Raw genomic sequence first — 19,357 nt, 5'->3', positions numbered from 1 at the left:
GACTAACAACCAAATTTATATTATTTCATTTTTAATATAATAATATAAATATATATATAGATTTTTCAAAAAAACTAATGACTCAAAACTAAATAAAAATTCTTATCATTCATTTTATTTACTTTCAAGTTCTCACAGGCCAACAACTTTCTCAGTCAGTAAACCAAAAAACAAAACCCTACAATTCAATCTTCTATATACCAAATAAAATTATTTTAATATGAAACTGTGATTATATCACTAATATATATAACTCACATCCATACGATTGACTTCCCTTTAAATTTGAGATTTTTTTTTTTAAAATAAGAGTTTTTTCTTTTAACTACTCACACTAATATTGGGGTTAGTAAAAAATTAAACTAATTTTAGTTCATAGTATAATAAGACATTCACAGATTTAATAAATTCTGAAATTATTAAAAATGAAGTTAATTATCATTATTTATTAATATCTTACGGTTAAAAATAAAAAATAATATTTTAATCATTGAAATTAATAATTTAGTAATAGTGAGTACGTTGCCCAAGGTAAAATAATGGGCGGTCTTTTTCCCTACTAACCAAAACTTTGCTACCATACTTTCTCCTAAAAGTAAAACTTGCAGACCCTCTCTCTCACTTCTCTCTACACTAAAACATCTCTCTCACATGCTCTCCTTCACACTCCCTAAAAATACTCACTATAATTCTTGACTCTAATTCCTTATGACTTTTACTCATTTTCGATTTTTGTTAATTTTGTTAGTAATTAAGGCTTACAATTGGGGATGAGATTTTTTACCAGCAAAAAGAACACAATACAAGGGTTAATCATTATCCATGGCGGATCTACATTCCAAGGTAAGGGGGTCATAGCCTCGTTAACTCTTCTTCACCCGTCATTCCATGAACCTGTTGAGAGCCTCAAAAGAGCAAAGAATATCTCCTGTGACTCGGTGGCTCCGGTTTTGAAGGATCTCGTTGTCAAACAAGGTTTAACCCTTTGATTCACGAGATAGGGCAGTTGCGGATTCATCTCCAAAAGAGGTATGGAATAAATCTATTTCTTTCTTTTATTTTAATTCTTTATACATATTTGTACATCTGTTGGTGCCATTGTTTCTAGTTTGATTTAGATACCTATTAATTGTAAAATTGAAACTCAGTTTTTAATGTTTTTTATATGCTGGGGAGGTAAATGTAATATTTTATAGCTGGACTTGCCCTATTGCTTCCGTAACCAATCGTTTGTTTTCAATAAAACTTCAAGTGTTGTGTTTTGTTTCTTTAAAGTTGGGGTTTTTTGAATAAGTTTTTGTCCCATATTTGTAATGGTCTGAAATCCTTTCTTAAAATTTTGTTTAGTTTCTAATACAGGACAACATAATTGTGGGTGGATAAATGTGTTTTTAATGGTCTGAAAGCCTAGAGTAGTACTTTCTCAACAAATGTAAAGGTGTTGCTTTCGGTCTTTCTTTGTCAATGCTTAATGTTGGTCGAAAAGATTAATGATCTGTACCAAGAGGAGTGTTGTTCGTGCAGGCCATAATGTATGGTTTGGTTTAGTTTGTACCTTTAAGAGGTAAATATGTTATCGTTGATGATAACATATAACCTCCATCACACACCAAACATCCGTTGATGAATACTAACAGTTGTACCTGCAATGTGGCTTGAGCTCTCCCTAGACCTATGAAAGGCAACACGAATACTGTTCTAACCTGAGTTCGAACACTACTGGATGTTACTGGACCTATTTTACCTAATGATAGGATTGTGTGGTCCCTTTAACTACCTCCTAAAATCTCCTGAGATTTATGCAGAAATATTGTACATTATTTAGTCTAATAATACTCTCTGTGTCAATAGTTGACACAATGAACTAAATTGAACAAAGGAGATCCATACACTTTAGGATATATAAATTTTTTTGGAGATAAATATACAGTCATATAATTGTTAGTCTGAAACACATCACATCATGTTAATATTTGCGGAAAAGATAACTTTAATGTTCTAATGTAATAATTCAAGTGCAAACTCATGGGCCTAATGTGCAACAGATCCTTCAACAATTCACCACATAATAGCTCATTTAATACTAGTTTAGTGTTCGAATTAAATGAATGAGAATAGTATTTGTTGGAGGTCTGGAACTCAACACCTCTGTTACTATCAAAATCATATCAAGTTGTTATCGGCTCTGCTCAAATCACGTGGAATTGATCATATAATGATTAAACCATCGATATTCATTCAAGAAAAAACAATTGTTGTTTAAAAAATATATCAACTATATCATCCGGTCACATGTGCCTAGATGTGAGTTGAATGCTGTAAATATGATTATTGAGAATGCAATTGTAGCATTTTACGAAACCTTTCGAGAAAAAAGTTAATCGATCTGTAAATATGATCTCTTTAGCAGGAAAAGAAGGTGACAGGTATATGAAAGGTATGCAATGTGGACAGATATGTGCAAATCCATGGATGAGGGCTAAGAAGTGTATTAATTAATATTTTAAGGGATAAGAGGTATATATATCTTGTAAGGGTATTATTGGAATAAAAAATAGGAAAAAGGGTTAATATGTATATTTTTGATACCCGAGTGGCAAAAAGGAACGCTTTTAAAGTTTAAGGGTTTCTGGGTACAACGGCCTATACTTAAATGGCTAAAAGGTCATTAAGCCTTTTATATTTCTGTTCTATTTTGTAATAAAGTATAACTAGGTTTACAAACTTGTTTCGAATCTCGGAAGGTCTACTTAAGATAGTTTCTTCAAATAAACCTATCCACACTAATTTAATAAACCTCATCTTTCTCTCGGTTTAGACATTAAATACCGAGAGCCTTTCACGGTACAAGGTACTACTATAATTTCTTAAACCTGGACTTTGATTTATAATTTCAAGAAGTGGTATACTTGAACATTATTATCGATCCTGCTGATTATCCGTTTATATTCATTTCAGGTATAACAAGGCAGTAAGCATATACAGACAACGGTTTACTATGGCTACCTCGGAAGAAATTAGTGAATTGTTCCCAATTATTATTTTTACAATACTTGCAATACCGTTAGTGCCATATACAATATTGAAATTATGTTGTGCTACCTCAAAAAAAGCTAAGCCCATCCACTGTGACTGTTCAGTTTGCTCTCGATCAGGAAAGTATCGCAAATTAATATTTAAACGGGTACATTCCTCCTGCTCTTCTTACAATCGATGATTACCTCTATGAGTTATTGATATCCTGTTAATAGTAGAATTGACAAGGCGTCATGGAATGTCAATGACTTCCGAAGCAACGAGGAAGACGAAGTTGGAGATGCTGATCGTTACTCCCTCCATTAACTACAGTAGGTTTATTTTAATTAGTTATATCTAATGTGTTAATCAGGAAACCTGATTTGTAAGATAACCAAGTTTTGCTTGTAAACTGAATTTGGTTTGTGGGTGTTTGTAAACTGAATTTTAGTTTGCTTTATATTTTTGATTGTGAATAAGTACGAATTTACGGTATAACTAATGTAAATTATGTATTGTGACTTAATTGCAAGGTTTTGAGTTTGTTTTGAGTTTGTGATTGCATAAGATTTTGGCAGGTTTAGAATTTAAATTGGAAGTCGAAAATGGCTGGATACTGAAAAATTAGTTTTTGGTTATTCTGGAAAAACAAACTTACGACGGTTGTTCTTCAAATATTCCGTCATAATTATTCTGGTAAAAGGAACTTACGACAGTTTTTCTTCATATATTCCGTCGTAATGTATCCATTTTCATATTTAAAAATATTTTTTTTTGAATTTTCATTTTCCCAGCATGTAGGCCCCATCTTCTAAAATACGACATTTTTTTCTGTCGGAAATTTCTAACTTACGACGCATTCTTCCGTCGTAAGTACGTAACTTACGACGTTATTGTTCATCGTATTTTAGTATTTTACGACGATAAATTCCGTCGTAAGTTGATTTATTATTTTATTGAGTATGTGGGCCCCTACTTCCTAACTTGCGACGCAATTTTATCTTGTGACGAAAAAACGAACTTAATACTCGACCAAAAATGACGATTTTTTTCCGTCGTAAATGGCTCAATTACGACGATTTCAGTTCAAAAAAACCTTCGTAAACACTACAACAAAATAGCCCAATTACGACGGCCAACTTACGACGGAAAAAAAATGCGCGCCCAATTTACGACGGAAAAAAGTAAAGCGTCGTAATTATTTACGACGAAGTCCAAAACCGTCGTAAGTTTAGTATTTTATTAATAAAATTATGCACGACACGATTAAACAAAAATAAAAATTATTTGAAATTACGACGATTTAAATATTTCGTCGTAAGTTAATTATTTTTATTAAAATTTTAAATTGAAATTGAATAAAAAAATATTTTATCTAAATTTACGATGAAATATTTGCGACGGAAAAAATCGGATCGTCAAATTTACGACGGAAATTAAACTTCGTCGTAAGTTATCAAAGAGGAAATTTTAAATTTTTCCCAAAAATTTTGGTGGGAAAATAAAAATCATTTGAAGTTGCGACGATGTGAACATTTCGTCGTAAGTTAAATAATTTTGTGACAGATTCCGTCATAAATTAGCACATGATTTTTGATAATTTCAATTTTTAAAAAATATTATTTCATGATCCAACCATATTAATACCAACATTTATTTGTTTGGGTGACATTTCAAGAATTTCAGAAAAAAATAAATATTTTGATAAATATTGTCATCCATACGGTTGGATATATGATAAATATTTTTAAAATAATCGAAACAAAAATTCAGAACTAAACACTAGTTAATTGTACTAATCGAACTAATACTTGACTATTAAAATGACAAACCAAATAAATTTATTTTGATATGAAATTTTGGTTATATCACTAATATATATCTATTTACATCCATACGGTTGGATCGTTGAAAAATATTAGTAAAATAATCGAAACACCAATTTAGGATTAAACACTAGTTAGTTGTCCTAGTTAAACTGACGTTTGACTGTTAAAATGGAAAACCAAATAAAATTATTTTGATATAAAATTTTGGTTATATCACTAATATATATATCTATTGACATCCATATGGTTGGATCATTGAAAAATATTTTTAAAATAATAAAAACACTAATTCAAGATTCAACACTAGTTAGTTGTATTAGTCAAACTCATGCTTGACTCTTAAATTGTCAAACCAAATAAAATTATTTTGATATGAAATTTTGGTTATATCATTAATATATATATCTATTGACATCCATACGGTTGGATCGTTGAAAAATATTTTTAAAATAATCGAAACACTAATTCAAGATTCAACACTAGTTAGCTGTACTAGTCAAACTGATTCTTGACTCTTAAAATGTCAAACCAAATAAAATTATTTTGATATGAAATTTTGGGTACATCACTAATATATATATATATATATATATATCTATTGACATCCATACGGTTGGATTATTGAAAAATATTTTTAAAATAATCATAACACTAATTCAGGATTCAACACTAGTTAGTTGTACTAGTCGAACTGATGCTTGACTGTTAAAATGGCAAACCAAATAAAATTATTTTGATATAAAATTTTAGTTATATCACTAATATATTTATCTATTGACATCCATACGGTTGGATTATTGAAAAATATTTTTAAAATAATTGTAATACTAATTCAGGATTCAACACTAGTTAGTTGTACTAGTCAAACTGATGCTTGACTGTTAAAATGTCAAACCAAATAAAATTATTTTGACATGAAATTTTGGGTACATCACTAATATATATATCTATTGACATCCATACGGTTGGATTATTGAAAAATATTTTTAAAATAATCGTAACACTAATTCAGGATTCAACACTAGTTAGCTGTACTAGTCGAACTGATGCTTGACTGTTAAAATGGCAAACCAAATAAAATTATTTTGATATAAAATAAGTTAATGTAGGTGACATTAATATAAACACGTATTTAGAAAGTACACAAGTGAGATATAGACATTTTGGACATCGTTTCTCAATGATATAGAAGAAAACTTAATACAAAATTAATAACATCATAAGTTATATTCAAATTAATGATTATATGATTTCTAAGTTCTCCTCTAAAATGATTTTTCCATGGCCTCCAACCTTAATTACCTATTATATTATAATCACAAAATATGCTCAAAAGATTATATAGTTCATTTATATTCTTTTTGGCCCTTTTTTATTAAAAGCATTTACTTATAACCTATTGTTTCTCTTTTTGTTTTAATTACAAGTATTATTAGTGACTACATATTGTTTTTTATTACATTTGAACATAGTTGTGGATTAGTTTTTTTTTTTTGAAGTTCGCTTCTTCCAGTTTTTCCATCATCCAAGTCATGTTCTGCATTCTTGTTAAACTGCGCTTCTAATTTACTCTCACGATTATTTACCTTTGTACCTAATTCTTGCACATGTTGTTTAGTAGAAACCTTAGTTGACATGGAAACCAACTAAGTACCTTTCCACTAGCCAGTTTGGTGTGTGGCTCTTTCCATCAAAATCGACTGCATTTGTCCATCTCTGTTTGTAGCTTTTTCGACGTTGCAGCCATCTCCTCGTTGTTGGAAGCATTGTCTTCTGTGTTTTTCGAGTTTCGTGGTGGTTCACTGGTGGACATGATGTAGGTGTGTAGAAATCCTTAGCAATTTTCCACAGACGGCGCCAATTGTTTTTACCAAATTTATGTGTGTTAATGCTAAAAATATATTTATAAGTTTTTAATGAAAGAACTAGGATTATAACGTAATGAAAATAGCAAGTAAAAAACACGGATTTGGTGACGCGGAAAATCCTGTAAAGGATAAAAACCGGGGTAAAGATACACTTCTTGACAATCTCATCTAATCTCATCAAGCTTTTTTCTTTTCTTGTCAGGAATATGTGCATATGCAATGCAACCGAAAATTCTTAGATTTCCAACCAAGCGCTTTGCCAATCTCCGACCTTGTTGGAAGATAAAGATACTTTGGTGCCATTTTTTGTGATACATTGCTCCGCTTGCTTTTTTGTGGGATACTTATACATGTTTGATATTTAATTACAGGTTTTGCTTCTGTTCTTTGTGTCTATTCATTGCAAAACTTCTCTCTTTGTATTTATCATGTGAGAGACAGACAGCTAGACCTTCTCCTTTTCGATTTAAATTCCAATTATTCTCTTGCACTTGTCCTTTTGTAATGTACCTTATAAAGTTCTCATTTTTGGTTTAAAAATCTAATAACCTAAGAGATTCTCATGCTTTTGGATTACTCATCTGATGAGCCTAGAGAACTGCTCCTGAATTCGCATCTGATGAACCTTTGGAACTTCTCCTCTTCAATTCATCATGTGGGCCCGTGGAGCCATGTGCCCCAGTCGTCTGGATATGCTAATCAGGAGCTTATTCTCATTCATCCTCAAGACACCTGCAATAGTGATCCTCGCTCCTCCGACATTATTAAACTTGAGCTCTGAATTATGCTGCTGGTTAAATTGGCTTGGGAGGTTAAAGGAATTTCCATAACGTTGTTCACAGAGGTCAAATGGTTCACCGCTACTGGCAACATCTGAAAATTCAGAATAGTTGCAACACTAATGGAATTGTTTTGATAATATTAATAATTAAACACCCATAATGCACAGCAGGTCCAGGGTCCATCACCCATGCTGGAAAGCAAACATTTGCAGTAATGATACAGTTGGAACTTAAACCGCATACTTCTGAACTGCAGTTGAGAGTGTGGAGGCACACGGATGTGAGTATAAAGTTGAAGTTGACCCCAAACAAGTAGAGAAATAATCAAGGAACAATACTTTTATTAAAACAAAAAATAAAAAAAATAATCAAGTAGAGAAATAACTGTCATACCTGGAACAGTTATAACCTAATCAAGGAACAATACTTTAACAAAAATAAAAAATATTTTAAAAACCCATGTTTAATTAAATCCTCGTGAATGATATAATTAATAAACCTGACAATCAAGCAACAATACTTTTATTAAAACAAAAAATATTAAAAAAACATATAAACTTTGCACATATTATTCCTTCATAAATGAAAAGGATATAAGATAAAAACAATTTGAAGTGGTCGAAACAATACCTCAACCCTTAATTTTCTCCAGATGAGACTTACCTTTGGTGTTGGTGTCTCTTAACATATTAACCACCACAACCATGAACATTTGGCAAACCAAGTCATTCCAAGAACATACAAGAACTAATATGCCAATATATGGAATTTGTGAAATAAAGGATGTAATGAGATTAAATATTTCTTTATTACACAAGAGAATTTATTTGAATTTTAATTGGAAAGGCAAAACGTCATAGGATCCACGCCCAAAGCACTTCCATCAACTGAAAAAGGTGAAAGAGAGGTAGATAACTGAGAGGGTTAGAGAAACCATATGGTTTGTTGCGCCACTAAGTACAAAATGAAAGAAACAAAGTTCAGAGACATCAAAATGAAGTATAATATCATTTAGCCAAGAACTATTTGAAAATTGGAAAATCGGTGACGGCAATTTTTCAAGAATTTCAAAGTTTATGATGTCGAATTTATTAGATCCCATCTTTCCCTTGATTAAGTCATTTAACATGTGGATCAACTTATATATTACGTCATTTTAACAAACCCCTCATATTTAGATGAGCTATCAATATAAGAAAAATAGGTAAATACGACCGGCCAAAAGTCCTCGCATTTACCTAAATCTGTCAGGACACGGTGGTATCTTTTAGTTTCTGGATCGGTCATAATACGGGAGGAATATTTAGTAAGTCGGTCATTTTTAAAGTAAATTGGACCAGCTAATTTTGACCATTTAAAAAAAACCGCTTAAATTCAACTGGCCAAATTTGACCAAGGTAGTCGAATTTGACTTTTCACCAAAAAATTGAAAATCCCGCCCAAACTATTAAATATTTTAAATAAATTTAAAATGTCTGCCTAAAATTAAATTCACCGTATATTGTCAAAGATGCGAATCTAAATTCCACCACCTTCGGTTGAATTAACAAACACCAGTTTTAAGAGACAAATCTCTCGCTGGAAATTGGAAAATTTCCAGATTCCGGTGAGTTTACCCAGGTCCAGTCATATTTCAGCAGCTTTAATTTCTCCAAAAAAGCTCAGTTTTCAGTCCAATTTTCCAACTTAATACACTCAAAATTGACCCAACAATCTCATATTCATATCCAAACTTACAAATAACTAGCATTTAACCGATTCCGGCCAAAATCAATTGAACGTCTGTAAAGAAAAAAACAACATTAACAAAAAATTCACCAAACTAAAAAAACCTTAATATAAACATTTTCCCCACCACATACCAAACATGTAAATGGAGCAACACAGTCAATCATAAATCATGAAAAAATTATCTACACGCTCATGTTCAATGATCTATCGATTCATAACTTCAAAATACATCAATAAACAACCTAAAGTAAAAAGTCTAATTCGAATTAAAATCGAGAAAATGGAAATTTTTGAAAAATTATCTACCTAGCTCTCTACCGAATTATTACCTTCAGGAGGGAGAGTAAGATGGTGGGAGGGACACAAATAGAAATAGAGGGGGAGAGAGAAAAAGAGAAGGGGTGGGTTACGTGAGTGAAAGGAGGGCTTCGGGTTAAAAATTTTATTTAATCATTTTTTTTTACTTATAATTTGGTTTTATTAAATGTAAATTCAACCGTTGGATGAGTGTTTTAGGGGTTAAATTTGGTGTGTTAGATCTAATGCAAGGGGACTATTGAAGTGGCACTAAATTCAACCGTAACCGGTCGAATTTAGGAGTGTCAATTAATATTTTTCTTATGCTTTCTTATAATTTCTAGGAAATTAAAATTGTAATTAATTAACTTTTTTCTTACAAATATTATAATATTAAAAATATAATAAATTATATTAACAAATTATAATTTTAATAAAAAAATTAAAATCATGAAGTTGGTCAATTTGAGCATAAATTCCATGAAAAAGATTGTGTGGTGAAATATTTAGTTAAGTTAATGATACCTTATTTGTTAAAATAATCGAGGTCTAATGATTAAAAATTGTTAAAATTTGCATATAACATTTTCTTGTAACCATTTTAACATCCATGTGGTTGGATGGTCTAATATATAAATAAAAATATTTAATTACCAAACTTTTCGGTTAAAGTTTTACTAGTTGAGTCTCAGGTCATTAAGTTATAATGAGTCAAGTGTAGTCAAATTTTGTTGAACTCAAATTTGGAACTATTTTTTATTTTGTTTTATTAAAACTTCTATACCCAATATGTATTTATAAAATTTTGAAATATTTATTTAATTATTTAACTATTCGTGTATTTTCGTTTCATGTCATGTACCCAAAAGTAAACCCAAAACCTAGACTGAATTTGAGGTTTATTTTCGTGTTCGTATACAAAAAGGTGACTTCTCTAACTTACTTAAAATAAAGATCTGAGATCAATACTCTTTGCTTAGAGAAGTGAGGGCTTATAACAATGTTATTCTAACTTATATTGGTTAATAAATTTGCAACATAAATCTTTGCCTGCTAAGAGAGCTCATAGTTACAAATAAGTAGATACATCTTACAAGAAAGCGAGAGTGCATGTTGTTATATGGATTTCAATTATGAAAAGTTCTGACCTTGATTTATTTGCCAATTTCACCACAACTCGCCTTAGTATGCTCCACCAGAGACCTCGTCTCTAGCAAAGGCAGAGGTGAGCATATAGTCCTGGAAAAAAAATATTTACTTCCCATAAAGTTGCACTATTAAGATTTAAGAGGAACCTTATCTAAGATCTTACTGCCTAACTGCTTATTGATTATTAATAAATTTGCCTTGATAGTTTCATGGCACTCCTAGCCAATGGTTAGCTCAAAAGTATGAAGTAACTGAAGAAGTTCATAATAAGCAGGGCATATATAGCTTATACAGATAATTAATCAGATAATTCCAATAAACATTATAAAGAATGCTTAGATGAGACTTCATGTGATTCTTTAAAACTGTATGATCACATGGTAAATTTCTAACCTATAATGAATGTTAATGCATATCTGATTGTTATCATTAATGTACAGACCAGCTCTCATGAAAATTTGCAAGATATACCTGAACCACTTTGCAGCATCAACAATTCCACTAATGTACACATCGGATGGAAATATCTGGAAATGAAGAGTAGAAAACATTAGACAAAGGACAAAGTATAAGCACTTGTAGCTTAATGACATGCTTGATCTAAAGTTAGAGGATTGAGCAGATCACTGAAAACTGATCACGTCACAAATGGCTAGTACATGAACGAAAAAAATTAGTGTCAGAGAAATAAATGGAACAGTAGGTCTTTTATGCCTCTTTCAATATAGTAATTAGTGACTAATTAATCTATTAAACTATTTGCGTGAAACATATACAAATATATTTTTTTTTCTTTGGTTCCTTTTGTTGTGTCATGTGTGTTTACTGCATACATATAATCACATACACAATTTACAATTCAGGCTGGATCGCTCGAGAAACCATTATCTTCATTTTTAATTTTCAGAATATTTTTATTCAGTTAGTTAAGCAATCCGGAAACAAACAGGCTAATTATTTAGTTCGTCTATTTATTTTTCAGCCTGGTTGCATAATCAATTAGGGGTTTTGTACCGATTGAGTTTTTTTCATGTTATTAATGAAATTTGCTATAAATTTGGCAAAAAAATAAATAAAAATTGGTCAATCAAGAAAAAGCGTTGTTCGAAGAAAATGTAGAGTTTTCCAAGAATGCTATAGACATAGGCATTTTTATTAGTATTTCACAATGACATAGAAGAATTATAAGCTAATTAATGATTATATGATTTTTATACTCTCCTGTGAAAGGATTTTCACATGGCCTACAACCTTAATTACCTATTATATTATAATTGAAAACGTGATCAAGAGATTCTCAAATTCATTTATATTTTTTATCCCTATATAATGATAATAATTTTATTTTTCTAATCTTTTTTTACATAATTAGATGTGATTGGTGCACTACTTATCATTTTTTCTCCTTTTCTTTTCATTAAATGCATTTCTTTGTGATTACATATTGTTTTTGTTTACATTTGAATTTAATTGTGGATTAGCAATTTATTTTATAGATTAAATTTTGGGTTCGTTGGAGTTTATTTTTGTTTTGGATAATTGTTGGCCAACTAAATTTATTTTAAATTTATCTCCACACGTGCTAGGCTTTTAAACGACATACAAAACAATACTTATAAGTAAAGTAAAATTAGTTTGAAATTATTATACATTTGATATATTACATATTATATAGACTTTGCTTGATAGGAATGTTGGATAGATATTATTTAAAACTTTTGTCTATGTAAAGTAATTGTTACTTATTTCAATTTTCAGAATTTAATTTATAGTTAATAATCAATAAAAAGATGTTATGGCTATCTAATTTATATAAAAGTGAATGAAATAAACTCTTCTTTGTTGTTATTTTGAGTAATGTATACAAGAGATAACTAATATTATCAATTTAAGATATCTGCATATAAATCCTCACAAATTTAACAATATTTGATTAATAATAATGAACATGATACTAATTTATCTATTATTTGGAAACCGGGTTACTACGATTACATTGCTTGAATTTAAAAGATAATAGATAATTAAAAAAATTAGTACAACAAGGACAGTGACAAAGAGGATGACTACGGACCTCCTTGGACAATCAGATGACACCCTCATTGGAATCAGATGACCTAATACGAGTTTTGCTACAGTGGGGGACTTTTTCTAGTTTTGGGGCAAGATTATGCAGAACTCCCTTTAGTCGCAACTGCTAAGGCCACCAATGCAAGAAATTAGAGGACATGGAATAATCAGATAGAGTGACCTTTCCTATCACCCCGTGTGCAAAACATTACACTATTTTAATAAAAATAAATAAAAGTCAATATAAAAGAATCAAAAAGAGAATTAGTATGTATACCTACCTAGATCTTTGATGTATAATGAACAATCCCTGATAAAGCTACACATATGAAAAAATTTAAGGATTAAAAGTGGCAACCTATAATAAAAAGTTAAATCAAAATCTTATTTATTAGAAATTAGTTGTACTTTTAGCACAAAGACCCTGATGTCTTCCCCACATACGCTCTCCTCACCATCTTTGCAGCTCAATTGGTTGGTCATATACTCAATTTTGAAGTTGTGGAATATGGTAACATTGGGGCCGTCAAGGAATTAGGGATTATGGAGTATGTGCAACACCCTTAATTTATATAGGCCCTGGTATATAAAACATTAGAATTTTCTAAGAAATTTCTTAGAAATTTCTTTACCTAATATCCTTCAATCAAGTAATTTTTCTATTTGTCTATTATTTTTTTTGTTCATATTCTTTGTAAGGTTTAAAAATAAAGAAATAACTTTTTTGTTTGTTTTTTATAGTTGTATGATAAATATCAAAATAAAATATTTATTAAATTTATTAATTTATTTAGTTATCCAAAAACACAATTACAAATGAAAAATTTTTGAATTTTGTAATCAGTTCATATTTCCCACTCTCTCCGTCTCAATTCTATACCGTTTCAAAGTTACTCAAAATTGTAAAATTTTATTATATAGAAATTAACTACTCCCTTATATCCACTATCTTTTCCACTACACTAGTTATATATATATATACAGACAAATAATCAAATAGAAACTAAAATTAAAATAAAAACTAGAAACTAAAATAAGCAGGTCATATATAGCTTATACGGATAATTAATCAGATAATTCCAATAAACATTATAAAGAATGCTCAGATGAGACTTCATGTGATTCTTTAAAACTGTATGATCACATGGTAATTCTGGTGAGACCTCAATGTACCAGACCAGCTCTGATGAAAATTTTCAAGATATACCTGAACGACTTTGCAGCATCAACAATTTCACTAATGTACATATCAGATCGAAATATCTGGAAGTGAAGAGCAGAAAACATTAGACAAAGGACAAAGTATAAGCACTTGTAGCTTAATGACATGCTAGATCTAAAGTTAGAGGATTGAGCAGATCACTGAAAACTGATCACGATCACGTCACAAATGGCTAGTACATGAAGGAAAAAAATTAGTGTCACAGAAATAAATGGAACAGTAGGTTTTTTATGCCTATTTCAATATATTAATTAGTGACTAATTAATCTATTAAAATATTCGCCTGAAACATGTACCAATATATTTTTTTTACTTTGGTTCCTTTTGCTGTGTCATGTGTGTTTACTGCATACATATAATCACATACACAATTCATAATTCACCAAGAAAAATCATTTCCCATTACCTAATTACTTTTTTGAGGATTATATAAGCCTCCTTATAGACTCCTAATTACTTTTGGCTGATAGCCAGGGCCACGATGTGTTAGATAGTTCAAGCATTCTTGTTTACATATACAAGTACATTTCAGAAAAATGTAGATAACACATTAAGGAATTTATAAAGAATTTTAAGTGTAACAAAAAACATTTCCGACAAGGACATAATGTGGAAAAGTGAATTAGCAGGGACGTAAAAAGGTACTTGGTTTCTTTTATCTTTACTCCTCAAAGTATCGAACCATGATACATGGACAGAGGTTATGTATAAAATTCTATGCAGCTGTTACAAAGATCATACCTCAACATTTTTAATCTCCATGGTACCATCCACTAGCAATTCATGTGTCTCTTCATATGGATGGATAATGTCTTCTATTTTTAATTGAGAGAACAAGTTTTCTAGGCAAGGAGCATATGTCGTTAAAGATAACTTCATATTGTTATTTTCATACTAATATTTTAAAACGAATTAAACATAAATCGTAGGTCGGTATTATATGCTCAACGGGAAAACTTGGGGACAATGGACTTAGTAAAACGTGCTTACTAAATTCTACTACAAACATGAGCTTACTTGGTATCAACAGAATTGGGTATGATGGGCTTACACCTAATGCAAACAATCGTGTAAAACCAATACAAAGTGACACGGTATAAATTTACAATCCGAAATCATAATAATTCGTTATTCCTTAGATAGGTTATATCTATATCCAAATTAGGATTATTATTATCGAACTAAAATATTATTTTTATGCACAATAAAATCATAATAAAGTTATATATAATATTATAACATCCATATTAAAATAAGTATGTGCATCGCACATGTTATCTATACTACTATATTAAAACCAAACTCAAGATAAATCGTTCATGAGAATTATGGCCTCGACAGAAAAATGAGCTTATTAAAATCTAATACAAAGATGAGCTTACATGGTATAAACATGATAGCTTATTAAGATCTATTACAAACAATCATCTTAAAACTAATACAAAGTGATATATTATAAGTTTAGAATCTGTAATCATAATAATTTGATAATTCTTTAAATAATATATATCTATATCCAATTTAGATTTATTAATTTTTAATTATTATTATGCACAATATATTCATATTAGATTCAGAACATTACAACTATAATATTAAAATAAGCTCGTGCATCGCATGGGTTGTTCGATATTCTATACTACTATAAAGCCGAACTTAAGATAAAGCGTTGGTCATTACAATGGGATTAACTACTCAGAATCAATGGATTTGATAAAAATGGGTTACTAAAATCTAATAAAACATATTTTTTTAAAAATCCAATTCAAAGTGATAGCTTAAATTCTAATATGGAAATATAATATTTTTTTAGTGCTTTATATAGTATATATTTTTATCCAATTTAGATATATTAATATCCAATTAAAATAATATTATTATTCGCACTAAAATCATATTAGAATCATTGCATTATTTATATCACAATAATATAAACTCGTGCATCACATAAGTTGTTAGTTAGTACTATATTAAAGTCGCATTCAAGATAAATCATTGGTCGGTATTTTGGGCTAAACAACATTCGTGAAGTGAGCTTATTAAAATCCAATACAAACATATTTATTAAAAACCTGATCTATTTATCTATATATATTATATACTCCCACCTTTAATCTAAACTACTTTATTTCTGGTTAATAGGCTAAAACATAATTGAACTCACTTCTTTGTAGTTGGGTAATTTGATAAGTGGCATTTTATACCACTTAGAACGTCTTAAAATGGCTTAAATTGGTGTCTTGAAATCAAGTATTTTGTGTATTTGATGCGTTTTTCTAGTGTTTATGCATTTCAGGGTATTAGTTGCATTTCGGAGGAGGAATCATCAAGAATAAGCCTTGGCATGTGTTCACCATTGCGAGAGGAAAAGAACGGGCAGATTACGGCGAAGAAACGGAGCAAACCTGGAATTTTTCCAGTAGGGTCCTGCGCGCCCGCGCAGCAATGCTGAGCGGCCGCGCAGCAGCCTTGCGCGCCCGCGCAGAAATGCTGAGCGGCCGCGCAGGGTCGGGGAAAAAGCTGAATTATTTTAGACTTCTACTTCTGTTTGGCTTCCAACTTTTATGTAATCTGAGTTTTATGGGACTATTATATAAGTAGATTTGAGACGTTTTCATAGAGAATATGAAAGAGATTATGTTTTAGATTGTGTTTTGCGCAAGAAGCGAAGGAGATAAGGAAGAAGACCGATTTAGCACACCGCAACGAAGAGGAAGCATATGTTCTTGTGATTCTTGTTTCGTTGTAACGTTGGATGCTAGTTTTCTTGCTTTGACTTATTTACTCTTGTGACGTACTCTGTTTTAATATAATTAGTTTAGTTATTATTTTCTTGTGTCGTTTATCATGATTTCATATGAACCCATGATGGCGATAAGTTCTATTATGGGCTAATCGTGATCATGGGGTTGCAACGGATTTATTATGAAATTCTTTAGTTAATTGTTTAATACTTTAGTGTGTGATGATTGCATGATATCTAGTATTGGTTGTGCGTATTCGTCTTATGTGCGTCGCGAACATATAAGATAGGGTGTTAATCTCTTGTGAAGCGACGGTGGATCTTGAGATTTAGAACTTGCCATGCTAGCATAGGTTCATGTACGTTGTGCATGATTAGTGGGTAACTCTAACAGTTTTATTTGCCTTATGTAATCAAAAGGAATAACTTGTGCTTAAATCGTTGTGTTGTCAATTTCTGTAGACATATAGGAACTCAACATAATTGATGACTATTCAACTTCTATCTTAATTGTGGATGCTTGGTAGAATGGTATTAGTACAATGAAAGTTGGCTTTTATCAGTTTCGTGTTATTCGATTAATATCATCACTGTCACATGCTAAAGGTAATAACAATGGCTATAGAAGGAAGTAATAATGAAGTTGTGATCTCATGAGTGTTTTATTATTGATAAATTGAAGTGTTAGTTAAGTGGTTAATTAAGTAGTTAATTATAGTTAATATTTAATCAACAATTTTAAGTGTTATCTTAACATTGAGAAGTAATCATACATTGGTGAGTGAGTTTAATTAGACAATAACTTAGTCTGAGTCTCTGAGGGAACGAACTAGAAAGTATTCTATATTACTTGTGAACGCGTATACTTGCGTGAATATTAGTGCGTGATTTTGCCCTAACAAGTTTTTGGCGCCGCTGCCGGGGACTCGGCGTATTTGTTTAGTTTATGTACTTACCATCATTGGTCATTAGGACTCAGTGATTAGGACGTAGTAGTTAATTACTCTTTTCGGTTGTGTTTCAGGTACTTTAGCAAGCGTTTATGCAAACTCGTTCTCGTGCTCGCAAGAGGACCTTAGATACAGCTGAGGAGAAAGACGAAGTTCTTGATACTCCGGAGAAGTTAGATTTTGAGGATTCGGATTCAGGAACTGAGCAGAAAGAACCAGTAAACATGGGAGATCGTATTGTTCAAGCTGATCCAGCTCTTATGGATTTTTCTCGGCCTAAAATTGATGACATTCAGTCAAGCATCCTTCATCCGGCTATTCAAGCTAACACCTTTGAAATCAAGCCGGGCACTATTCAGATGGTGCAGAATTCTGTTTCTTTTGGAGGAGCGGCAACTGAAGACCCCAACATGCACATAAGGAATTTTGTCGAGATCTGCAGCACTTTTAAGTATAATGGCGTGACTGATGAGGCTATCAAGTTGAGGTTTTTCCCATTCTCACTGAGGGATAAGGCTAAAGACTGGTTACATTCTGAACCAGCTGGGTCCATCACTACGTGGCAAGATCTTGCGCAAAAGTTTCTGGTGAAGTTTTATCCAATGGCAAAGACTGCTGCTATGAGGAGTGCTCTTACTCAGTTTGCGCAGCAACCTACAAAATCTATGTGCGAGGCTTGGGAACGCTACAAGGAAATGTTGAGAAAATGTCCACATCATGGAATGCCGGATTGGATGGTAATCACTGGTTTTTATAATGGTTTGGGGGCCCAATCTCGGCCCATGCTCGATGCAACAGCTGGAGGCGCCTTATGGGTTAAAAGCTATACTGAGGCGTATAATCTTATCGAGACGATGGCTGCAAATGAGCATCAAAACCCAACTCAGAGGATGACGTCAGGCAAGGTAGCAGGTATTCTGGAAGTTGATGCAGCCACCGCTATTGCAGCCCAGCTCCAAGTGCTATCAATGAAGGTTGATTCTTTGGCTACGTATGGAGTTAATCAAATAGCTATGGTTTGTGAGCTTTGTGCAGGTTCTCATGCTACGGATCAGTGTTTTCTTGTCAACGAATCTGTTCAGTATGTGAATAATTATCAGCGACAACAGCAGCCTGTGCCAGCAACCTATCATCCTAACAACAGAAATCATCCAAATTTCAGCTGGGGGAATAATCAGAATGCTATTCAGCCACCATATCAGCAAGGAGTGAGTAAACAGTTTAACCCACCTGGATTCCAGCAACCACAGCAGTATGCTACAAGGCAATCATATCCTCAACAGGGAAGTGCAGCTGCACCTACTAGTGCTGATTTTGAAGAACTTAAGCTGTTGTGCAAGAGTCAGGCGGTTTCTATCAAGACCTTGGAAAATCAAATCGGTCAATTAGCCAATGCAGTGCTCAATCGTCAACCTGGCACTCTTCCCAGTGACACGGAAGTACCAGGCAGGAAGGAAGCTAAAGAGCAAGTCAAGGCTATTACCTTAAGGTCTGGAAAAGTAGCTGATGCTGAAAAGGCAAAAGAAGTCGAAGCTGAAGTTAGAGATGAAAAATCTAAGCAAAAGGAGAAAGTGGCGGAACCAAGGAAGACTACTGTTGAACACACTCTGCCTGAGGCTAATACAGGGGAGAAACAGCTCTATCCTTCACCACCTTTTCCGAAGAGATTGCAGCAACAAAAGCTGGATAGACAGTTCGGGA

The 19,357-nt window shown here is 31.8% G+C and overlaps 1 non-coding gene across 1 annotated transcript; it reads right to left on the bottom strand.

The window, feature by feature from the left end:
• Positions 1-18,273: 18,273 nt before the first annotated feature.
• On the bottom strand, positions 18,274-18,380 carry LOC141722661 (small nucleolar RNA R71). Its single transcript, XR_012575668.1, has one exon. It is a non-coding gene; the product is annotated as a small nucleolar RNA R71 (small nucleolar RNA).
• Positions 18,381-19,357: the final 977 nt, after the last annotated feature.

Source organism: Apium graveolens, chromosome 4, assembly GCF_009905375.1.
Source record: "Apium graveolens cultivar Ventura chromosome 4, ASM990537v1, whole genome shotgun sequence".
NCBI classification, from domain to species: domain Eukaryota; kingdom Viridiplantae; phylum Streptophyta; class Magnoliopsida; order Apiales; family Apiaceae; genus Apium; species Apium graveolens.
The sequence above is the reverse complement of the archived record's forward strand: the minus strand, read 5'-3'. Positions and strand labels throughout refer to the sequence as shown.